The sequence below is a fragment of the Callorhinchus milii genome, unplaced genomic scaffold, assembly GCF_018977255.1.
Source record: "Callorhinchus milii isolate IMCB2004 unplaced genomic scaffold, IMCB_Cmil_1.0 Scaffold2, whole genome shotgun sequence".
In the NCBI taxonomy this organism is placed as follows: Eukaryota; Metazoa; Chordata; class Chondrichthyes; order Chimaeriformes; family Callorhinchidae; genus Callorhinchus; species Callorhinchus milii.
This window is the reverse complement of record NW_024704743.1, coordinates 45785510-45797676: the sequence shown is the minus strand read 5'-3', so window position 1 is coordinate 45797676 and position 12167 is coordinate 45785510.

Genomic DNA, 12167 nt, shown 5'->3' with positions numbered 1-12167 from the left:
TAGGGGGCAAGATGGGGGAGGAAGTTCCAGAGGGTGGCTGCTGCCAATGGTGGAGTAGAGAGGGCTTGTGACAGGTGGCAATCTCCCCTTTGCTGGAGAATCTTGAAGTTGATATAATAAAATAATCCTTGCATTTGATATAGCGCCTTATCACATCTTCAAGACGTCTCTATGCACTTCACAGAATATACTGTAAAGCGAATTGACTGTATATTTTGTGGGCAAAACACAGCAGCCAATTGCGCACAGCAGTGTCCTACAAGCAGTTGTGGATTAAGTGACCGATTATTATTTTTTTAAGGAATTATTAAGCCTGGAAAAGCAATTCACTAATCAACTAACTACCAGGTTCCTACTTACTGCTAGGTAAACAGAGATGTGTGGAGTAAGGAAACTTGCCCAATATTTCGTCCTGCCCGGAATCAAACCCAAGTCTCTTCCTTGCAAGGTGAGTGCTCTAACCCTTGAGGATAGTAGGATAGGGAGGGGTCTGTGCTATTATTTTCTCCCTGTGAAGAAGCCCCTCCTGTCTACTTGCTCACCCAGTGCCCACAACTCTTCCCTGAGGTCACCAGCTCATTTTGTGGGGAATCATGCTTCCCACCCACCCTCATCTTCCAGCAAACAAAACATTCCAAAACAGCATAAAATCAAAGCATGCTATTTATTGGAAGTTAATGCTTAGCTTAAAAAGATAATCATTTAGACAAAATAAAGAAAAGGAACTTAATTTAAAAATAATATGATAAACAGCCCATGAATCAAAAATACATTATTAATGTATTAAAATTTTTAAATTAAATTACCGCCCGCTGCCTCCGCTCGGCCTCCTGTTTGTCCCTCGTGCACTCCGTTCCACCACTAGTGGCCGTGCCTTCAGCCCCCACATGCCGAACCTCTGGAATTCTCTCTCTCAATCCCTCTGCCTTGTCCCCTCCCTCCCCATCTTCGAATCCCGCGTAAAGACCTTCCTTTTTGATTGCGCTTTCGGTCACCTCCCCCTTCCTCTCCCCCGGCTCGTTGTCAGACTCTGTCACTGTCAAGCGCTCCAGGATGCTACCTCGTGTGAAGGCCGAAATATAAATGCAAGTTATTGTCTTTATTGTTATAAATTCCAGATGTGCAATGTAAAGATATTGTACAGTCTTTTGCATTCTGCAATTCCAGATGTAATAATCATAATCCTTACATTTGTGATAGGACCTTTTTTGTGTCCAGAGGACATCTCAAAGTGCTTCACAGGATATATTGTAAAGTATAGTGACTGTATTTTGTAGGTGAATGCGGAAGCCAATTTGCGCACAGTAATGTTGCACTACATCCCTGCCATGAAGTGAATGACTAATTTTATTTGGTCAATGCTATACAAATAAAGAGAGCAGCCCCAATTGCGTAAACAAAACATTCAGCTTCCTTCTGCACATCTGAAAAACAGGACATCGAATCAAACTGAATATCCAAGACAATAAATAAATGGTCCTTGCACTTGACATAGCACTTTATCATAGCTTCAAGATGGCTCAAAGTTCTTCACAGGAATTTACTGTGAAGTGTAGAGACGATGTATTTGTAGTTGAACATGCAGCCAATCTGCGTACATCAATGTCCCACAAACAGCCATGAAAGTGATTGCCCAGTTTTATCTGGGGGGTTGTTATCTTAAACTGGGAGAAACGCCCTTCTCTATAACGTGTGTCAGGAAGGACGCCTGTGAATGGGGAGCTATTGTTGTGTAAATCTGTTTATAACGTCTTTGAATTGCAGGACGAGTGGATCGCTTGATTGAAGTTCCTGCACAAACAGAAAATATCTTTTTTTCTTTTATCTTCAATAAACTTTGCGCTCCCTTTCTTTGAGTAGCAACAGCCTGACATGCACGGGAGCTGGACTGCTTGGTGCTGTGTTCGTTGTTGGTGAGTCAGGGTTCCGCAAAATTGTAAACCATCACAGACACACAGACACACAAAAACTGGATCAAAGGGGAAGAAAAGCACACTGCTCATGCAATCACTGTGCACAGCCCCCCACGAAGAACCACTGAGTTAAGGTACTAGTGTTGTAATTATCACATCTACTGCCTGAGGCCTATTAGTATGTTCGGTAATAATGAGGGGCCAATTTCAATACACAACACATTAGGGGCAGAGGCCTGCGAAGTCTTCTCACCTCTGATGGAGGGGAAATAACACAGACAGCTGGTACTGAACATCTGCTTCAGAGGAGACTCGCTGCAGTCTAAGGAAAGTCAAGAGTGGATCAGGATCACCTTGAATCAATTCACCAAAGCAATCCTGGTGTTTGTACCCGCCACAATCCAGTCTTGTGGAGTGGGGGGTAACATATGTACCGTAGATGCTAATATGATGGGGGCAGTCAAGAGGGGCTCTCAGGCCCTGTCGAATCTTATTGTTTGGTCCCAGCTCTCAAAATTGAAACTTGAACTGACTGCACCTCAAATGAACTCACTCAGACAGCCTGGAAGAAAGAAAGGGAGAGCGAGAGAGAAAAGGAAATCCAAGAGATGGGAGGAAAAAGATCATTTGTTTGTTCTTAGTTCAATAAAGTAAAATAATAAGAAAACAGGAGAATCGATAAGGTACAGAAAAAATTCATAGCAAATTGCTTGATTTACAAAGAATCTGAAAACCAGCACCTGTATTATACACTGGTTGCTTTATATGTTTGTCAGAGAGCTTTCTGTGACCTAGATCAGCTTTTCTGTCAGTACACCTCCCAATCTCTCAATTTTCTCTCTCCCAAAACTAAATTAAAATGTTTTTTCATATTTCATTGAGCTTGTGATTCAACAATAACAACGTGCATTTATATAGCGCCCTTTAGAAAGCATAGCATCTGGGTCGCTGCAAAATAGCAGGGTTGGACACGGAGTGAGAGAGGGACAAGTCAGAGGTGATTATAGGCATTGTGGAAGAGGTAGATGATAAGGCGGGATTTAAAGATAGCTAGAGGGATGGAGACAGGGAGTTCCAGTGGCAGGGATATAATGATTGAAGGCACGGCAACTGATACTGGCACAGAGGGATCAGGGGATATGCAGCGAGCCAGTATTTGATTCATTTGATTTTTTGTATTTTATCCCACTGCATATGTTCTCCCCCTCTCCTCTCCAAAAGGTCCTGCTGGGGTACAGGTCAACATCATGATCCTAAAATTGGCTGCCACATTTGCCTTCAAAATACACAGTCACTATACTTACAGTAAATCCTGTGAAGCAACAACTATATAGCACCCTCCACACAGGGTAGCATCTCAGAGTGCTTAACAGTGGTGGAGCCTGATTCTGAGCCCGGGGCGGGATGGAGGTGGCCCTAAGCACGGTCGAAGAGGAAGGTTTTCAGGTGGGACTTGAAAACTTGGAGGGAGAACAGAGGGAGCAAGACAGAGGGATTGAGGGAGTGTGCTCCAGAGTTTCGAGGAGTAGTGGCTGAAAGCGCGACCTACAATGGTGGGGCATTGATAGACGATGTGATAAGGTGCTATATCAAAATACAAAGATTATTATTACCAGTTCAGGTGGAGATTAAAGATTCTGTTTTGAAGAAGAGCAGGCAGTTCTCATTGTATATTGGTCGATATTACAACCTCGGTCACATCGAGGCTCTATACATCATTTCCATACATGGGGTTAGTTTCCTATATAGAATACAACCAAATCTACCTTTCTGTTTCTACTCTTGATTCCAGGTTTACGGATGTTCCAATCGCTTGCTGACTAATATAAGACTAAAAGAATGAGCCTAAGCTTTCTTCAGACAAGATGGAAACCATCATCCTCAGCTCCCAATGTTTCCTTCCAACTTCCTCAACTTTCTTGACCTCTCTCTCTCTCCAGCTCATTCTACCACTCGCCCTCTCTGATTGACAAACCCGAGCCTGCTTCATGTTCCCCATCCTCTCCTCCCCACCATTGCAGGTTGACCTTCATCCACTATGCTCCCACACATTGGAACTCCTTCCCTCAACCCCTCCATCTCGCTCCCTCACAATCTGTTTTCAAAAGCCACCCAAAAATCTACCTCTTGGGGGTGAATTAGATGTTTTTCTAAAGGACTGTTGACCAGGACACTGGAAGAAATTCCCCTCTTTTTTCAAATATTGAGTATGCAATCTTCCACATCCACCTGAGCCAGCAAATGTGACATTGGTTTAACATTTGATCTGAAGGACATCAGTGCTACACTGTAGTGTTAGCCTGGAATGTGAGCTAAATGTGAGTTGTTAGAACCCACAATTTTTAAACCCAGAGGCAAGAGCACCACCAACTCACCTACGCTGGCCAATGTTAAACATACATACTTCCAGCAAATTTTACACTCCACGTTTAATGGTAAATAAGAGTTATAAGACCAGAATGTAAAATTTGCTGCAAGTATGTATGTTTAACATTGGCCATAAACTTTCTAAATGACTAAACATTATATCAATGAATATAGCAGGTATATTTGCCTGCTGCCTTAATGCTCTATGCAGAATACTTCTGGACATCAGAGGAATATTATTATTATTCTCATAATACATGAGTTACAAGCATGATTCTTGTGTAACTATGCACATTAATCAAACGTTACCGATCGTACATATATTGACAAGTTTTTTCTGAAGCTTGCCATTGTATTAAATCTGGTTGATCTGTCACAGCTTTGATCATTAACAACTGGGACCAATCATATTGATGTCATTCACTACAGATATGATATGACGCTTTTCCATTAAGGTCAGTGGGAAACCCCTAATGCCACTTTGCCAAATATCACACAACCCATCCCTTTTCCGCTCTGCACAGTTGGATTTACGACATAATGTGCTTAAAGGTCACTTAGCAGCTTATTCATGCTGTTAAAATGTGTTACTAATTCATTATAAAAGGCAAATGCCCATTGGCCAGTTTTCTCAATTTCACTAAATGGTATATCTTACTTCTAAATAATGTCAATATACACACAGAACATGACATACAATACACAGATAGAACATGAGCACACAATATACACACAGAATATGACATAATACAGCCCAAATATAAACATAAACATGAGCACACAATATACACACAGATTATGACACACACTATACAAACAGAACATGAATACACAGTATATAACAGCTAGCAGTTATGTAGGGCCCTTCACAGACGACTTTCGAGGAGAGATTTAAAGATAGGTAAAGGAGTGGCGAGTTGGAGGGATAGAGGCATAGTGTTAAGGGCACAGTGATTAAAGGCACTGCCACTGATGGTGGCACAGATGGATCGGAGCATGCATCAGGCCAATATCTGCTGCGTGAAGAGATGCACAGAGAGGTGGGGTATGAGCACGTCAGAGAGGTAGGGAGGTTCCAGAGAGTGAAGAGTTTTGTAGGTGAGGGCGAAGGTCCTTAAATCAATTCTTTCGGAGACGGGAGCCAGTGGAACCTGCTGAGGTTTGGATTGATTGGGGAAAGATCATGAATACACAGAAACGCATGAACACATAGATGGAACATGGACACACAAATATACTGACAGAACATGAACACACAATATTCACGCACAACATGAATATACAATATACACACAGAATGTGAACACACAGTATACACACAGAACTTCAACACACACTATATACACAAAACACAATGCCATTAATAAAATAATGATCTTGTGCATTAAAGTTGCTTGCATTTAAGTATTTAATATTGATAGGAATTCCAATCCTCTGTTTTTATCAGCTAATTTTTTGCTTGTGGTAGATTTTGTAGCATATCTTGAAATATTACGTAACGCTTGATTTCCTAACATCTGGCAAGTATGTGAACCATAAAACCTAATGACCGATCCCTGTCATGAGTAAAATCTGCCCAGTAGTTTCCATGATTTATTGATGTCATGTAAAAACAAGCAGTTAGGCTTCTTCAATACATTGGAACCACTTGTTTAATAACTACTTTTCAAAAATGGTGATAAATGTCAACAAACCTCCTGATCCCAACAACTAAATGGTGAACAGTAAATCATCCTTAGCCACCACAGTGCATTACCCACTAAAGCAGTCATTAAAACAAGAAAGAAAAAGGTTACAGCAAAAGTTTCACTGTAGAGCAGCTTCAATAACCAAAGCCGTACAGTGCAATGGTTAGATTGCACATAGAAATACCATGTATAGCACTCAGGTCTAAATTCCACCTCGTCTTCTCCTCTGAAATGATTGTGCCTTAAAATTTAAGATTGCTCAAAATTGTGGAAAATAATAATAATTCTTTCATTTGATACAGCGCCTTTCACATTTAGAGAACATCTCAAAGTGCTTCACAGGAATTTCTGTGAAGTGAAGTGATTGTGCATCTTGAAATTCTTAAATTCAGAAGCTAGTTCTCAATTTACCAAAAGGAAGAACAAAACCTCTGACAATGCAGTGCTCCCTCAACTATTACACTAGAGTGTCAGGCTACACTGTGAGCTTAAAGTCATGACATGGTTTGAACTTACAATCTTCTGATCCAACAACAACAACAACAAGATTATATTTTATGGCGCCTTTCACGTTGGGAGGATGTCTCAAGGCGCTGGACAGTGACAATATTTCAGACCCGAGCTGGGGTCAGGGGGGGGGTAAGGGAGGAAAGGGGAAGGGGGATGGCCGATGGCATGGTCGAAGAAGAGGGTCTTGAGGTGGGACTTCAAGGAGGCTAAGGAGAGGGCGAGGCGGAGTGACTGGGGAATGGAACTCCAGAGGTTGGGGGCAGAGTGGCTGAATGCTCTCCTACCAATGGTGGGGCAGGGGACGTGGAGCAGGGGGAACAGGTCGGTTGGTAGGGGGTTAGGGGGTCGTAGAGGTAGGGTGAGGCGAGGCCATGGAGGGATCCTCTGAAGGATAGGGAGCCAGTGGAGTCGGGCGAGAGTGGGGGAGATGGGGTCACGGAGTTTGGTGCGGGAGAATACACGGGCTGCAGAGTTCTGGATTATCTGCAGCCTGTGGAGGGAGGAGTTGGGAAGGCCGACAAGCAGGACGTTTGCATAGTCGAGCCTGGAGGTGATGAAGGCATGAACAAGAGTTTCAGCGGCCTGAGGGATGAGGTAGTGGCAGAGTTGGGCGATGTTATGGAGGTGAGGGAAGGCAGAGCGGGTCATGGCTTGGATGTGGGGAAGAAAAGACAGTTGAGGGTTGAACAAGACACCTCGGTTCCTGACTGGTTTGGTGAGTTGAAGTGTGCAACCATGGAGGTTGATGCTGCCAGAGCCTGAGGTGCTGAGGTACTGGTGCGAGACAATCAGGAGGGCCTCAGTCTTGTTCACATTCAACTATAGGAAATTTGACTTGATGTCCGACAGGCAGTCTGTCAGGACAACAGTGGTACTGGAGTTGAGGGTGGAGGCAGAAAGATAGAGTTGGGTGTCATCCGCATACATGTGGAAGTTGACCCCATGTCTATGGATGATGTCACCAAGGGGGAGCATGTAGATATTAAAGAGGAGAGGGCCAAGGACAGAGCCTTGGGGGGCACTAGACGTGACAGTGCAGGGGCTGGAGGAGAAACCGTTAGAGGCAACAAAGTGGAGATGATGAGAGAGATAGGCAAGAGTGTAATTATTTTTATCATAAAATTACATTTTTATTCTGTCTCTTAAAAAGTTGGCCGCTGATAATTGTACTTAAGAGTTTACATCTGTGGGATAACAAGAGGAAACTTAGAATATTACTCTCAGATACCTCAAGGAGCAGGAATGGAGGACACAAATTGTGAACCAGATGAACACAGAAACTTCCTTCTGTGTTTGACTCTCTGTATTTATAGATGAAAGGAGTTTCTTCTGGTGTCAGGCCAACAATCCTTCACATTCACCTCAGGGCTATTTGTGGATCTTGTAATGCTTAAATTGGCTGCTGTGTTTTCTTACAAAAACATCACTGCACTTGATAATAATTACTGCAAAGCCGCTTTGAGATGTTTTTTAAGGTACTTGTAAAACTGAAAAACTTCTTCATTTCTTCTTCTATCTGGAAAACAATGATGTGATTGTGTCCCGATACTGACTGAAGAACATATCATTTGTGATTCAGTTGGCAATATGTTCCTTGCCACTGTTGATCATGCCCAGTTTGGAGACAAGATGCTCCACATTGACAGAAGACACAAGGGGAGCCATTTAGTCAAATCTAGTTCTTGAGCTTGACAATCCTTGCCTCAGCTGAGAACAGCTAACTCAGCCCAGTCGTTTTTATTAGTTAGGATCAGGCTTAACAATCTCCAATTAATGTATTTTCATATTAAACATTTTACTGATTCTTACAGACGGGCAGACCATCAGTATCGCTGGATCAAAATCCTACAACTCCACCCAACAACATTGTGGGAGTCAGGCACTGCTGTTTCTAGGACTTCAAGTGTTAAAGAGAAAGCCCCAACACAACTTTCTCAGGCCAAATAGGGATGGACAATAAATGTTAGCAAAATGCAAGCGTCATCCACATCTTGAGAAGGAGTTTCAAAACTGTGCTGAGTTTGTTCATTTCAGCTAGGACAGCAATGGGCGCACTACAATTAGGTTCAGTGACTCTGTTCTATGGGGGGGAAATCAGACAAGGGTTTGCATTCCTGATCATTATTCACTGACCCTTGCTGGAAAATCCATGGGTGTGGATATTGGGTGAGGACAAATACAGCCTTGACTATGATGTTCACATCTCCAGTCAAATTTTGGACTCGGGAGCTCAACTTGTGTTTACACAATTAATTTATTTGTCACACTGAGTTAATTGTGTAACTAAAAGGCTTGATAGCTTTGTGTAGGCACTTCTTAGAATCTCTTGTAAACAGCCCCAATACATGGAAATCAATTATAGGGCAGAGATCAATGCTTTTTACAATTATACCTTTGCAGAAACGTTTAGGTATTCGGATGACAAATGAGATGTTTTACAACAGTTTCCAGTAGAGATCACCAGAGAATGATTGGCAGTCAGAACACCAGCTAGTTTTTCCTTCTTTGCACATTGATCCTGTGGCAGCTTTATCTTTGTTCTGGATGAGGACTGGATCCGCTTGACTCTGATATCCCAGTCCCCAGTCAAATAAATGCAATTTACAATTATATAGCTCCTTTCACATCAAGAGTCCATCACATAGTTGGACACCAGAGCTGAGGGAGGTGAGGATAATGAAGAGGGGAAAGTTGACCAAAAGTGTAGTTGGAAGAGGTTTGTTTTGAGATGTGCAATGAAAGAAGGGAGGGAGGGAACAGGCAAGTCAGAGGTACCTGGGAATGGAGTTCCAGAGAGCATGCGCAAAGGGGATAAAATATTTATAATGCCACAGAATATGCAGCCGTCCTTCAGATGAGATGTTAAACAAGGTCTGGTCTGTATCTTCAGGATCCCAAGGCATTATTCAAAAAAGGGAGTTTCTCGTGGTTTCCTGGCCAACAATCCCCCAAATAAAATTGGTTATTCACTCCAAGGCTATTTGTGAGACATTGTTTTGCATAAAATGAGTTGCTGTGTTTGCTCACAAAATGCATAGGCACTGCACTTTACAGTATATCCTGTATCTTTGCGACATTCTTCTGTCAGGTGGCGAAAGGCACTATAGCTAATGTAAGGATTACTATTACTATTAATATCTCAGCACAACTAGACGAACGCAAAGAAAAGTGGTTATGTCAACTCTTGCCATCAGAATTTTAGGCCATACTAAATTCAGGAGCTCAGTTTGTTTGTGCATGGTCAGCTAACTCATACCAGGGAAAAAACTAGGACAATCTTATTTGTACTATACTCCATAGTCAGGCCTGACCAACAGCACCAGTGAGAATTTTCAGTCAGATTAATACCACATCTATGTTATAGAAACATTCTGAGAGGTGGTTCTACAACACCTCCTCAGTGTTGAGGTAGTTCAAAAGGCTTTCAGATAATGTACTTATATTAAAGCATACATACAATTCAACATGTAAGATAATGATAATCCTTACATTTGATATAGCCCTTCATGTCAGGAGAATATCCCAAAGTTCTTCACATATACTGTCAAGTGCAATGGCTGTGTATTGTGTAGGCGAATGCAGCAGCTAATGTGCTCACAGCAATGTCCCGCAACAGGCATAAGGCAAATGACCAATTTTATCTGGGAGATTGTTGTCCAGGACATCAAGAGAATTTTCTTTCTCTTTTCAAATAGCATCGAGGGATCATTGACATCCACCTGAACAGACAGGTTTAACATCTCATCCAAATGACGGTACCTTCAACAATGCAGCATACCCCCAGCATTGCACAAGAGCAACAACCGAGACGATGAGCTTGAAGATCTAATGTGGGGCTTGAAACTACAACCTTTCATTTCATACCCATGGCCAGAAATTCCGATGGCAAGAGGGTGAAATAACTACTTTTTTTGTGCTCATCTAGTTGTGCTGAGATACTATGGGAGATTTGAACATTTCAGATCCAGTGGGAAGTCCAGTGGAAAGGGTTTCCCAAATCTAGAGCATGGATTTATTCTACGTAGGTACAATAGATCCAGTGGAGTCCTGTAGCTCAGTGGTTAGAGCACTCACCTTGCAAACGATAGACCTGTGTTCAATTCTGGGCAGGGCAAAATGTTCGGCAAGTTTCCTTACTCCACACGCCTCTCTTTACCTAGCAGTAAGTAGGAAACCAGTTGTTAGTCAATTGGCGGATCGTTTTTCCAGGGGTAATAATTCCTTCAAAATAAATCATAATAATAATTTGGTCACTCCATCCACGACTGTTTGTGGGATACTGCTGTGTGCAATTGTCTGCCCCATTTTGCCCACAAAATACACAGTCAATTCACTTTACAGTATGACGAAGGGTCGTGGACCTGAAATGTTGACTCACTTTCCTTTCGCCATAGATGCTGCCTGACCTCCCGAGTTTTCCCAACTCTCTGTTTTTGTTTTTTTTTGTTTCAGATTCCAGCATCTGCAGTATTTCGTGTTTTGTTCACTTTACAGTATATTCTGTGAAGCGCTTTGAGACGTCTCGAAGATGCAATAAGGCGTTATATCAAATTTAAGGAATAGTATTATTATTACTTTCCAAACCATCATCTTGAGCCCTTCCAAATCAGCATATAGCATGCTGAGCCAAGATTGGTCAAACATAAATCAACACTGGTCTTAAAGCTGTGCAAAAGCAATGGACTTCACAGAGTAAATATGCACTGATCCATATCTAACCCATTAATGAGGTGCAATTAAAGTTTTATGGCATTAACACGAGAAAAAAATCACTGCAAAACAATTGCATTGGAATTTTACTGAATTGTTACCATGGTTTATGTTATTTTACTTGCCAAATTACATCAGTTACTCTCCAAACCTTACGATGGAATTTCGGGCAATTCAATGTAATGGGGCTAAATCACATTGTTGGTCTTTTTAGGGGTGAGAGCTAGATAGTCTGTTATCAGGGGTAACAGTGTGCCTGGAGGCATTAACAATATGCACCTATTTAGATGGGTCTTGAAGCTTCTGAGGCAGCAACATTGCCTCATTTACTTTTGAATCTCTGGTCAGGTCAAATGTGATATAGAGTTACCTTCTAAGTTCACGTGAACTAGCGGTGTGAGATTCCCTAGTATGGAAGACTAGCAAGACCAGAATAAGACAGATTTGGGAGAAAGGAATCCATAGATAATTCCTCCTCTTCAATCCATAGCCTTGCTGATGCATTAGTTCAGGCTGGGGGTACCAACCTAATAATATGGCTCAACCTAATGACCAAATTATATAAATCCCAGCGGGTCTTCATGTACCACCTACAGTGTTCCTACTTCAAGCTTAGCTACTCTTTCTTAGGTATTGGCTTTCAGTCCATACTCAGCAGTGATATGATGGTGGAGGGAAGTCGGGGGGCAACTGCCACAGTTTAATTTGCTTTCATCAGCAAAATCAATACTCTGGGTGAAAGCAATTGACTCAACCAGGTTGCAAACAATCTTTCTGCTGCATCCACTAAATAAGTCCTAGTTTATAGAAAGAGGATCAGGAAACATAGAGAGGATTCGGTTTACTAAGTAAAATGTGTTTATTGTCTAAGAATAGTCTTGGAACATAAGGGGTAAAATTCATCTGAGTGAAATTTACAATTGCAATTAAATTCCGCAACTAGATGAAATTTTAATCCAGATTTACTCTATTATTTGCA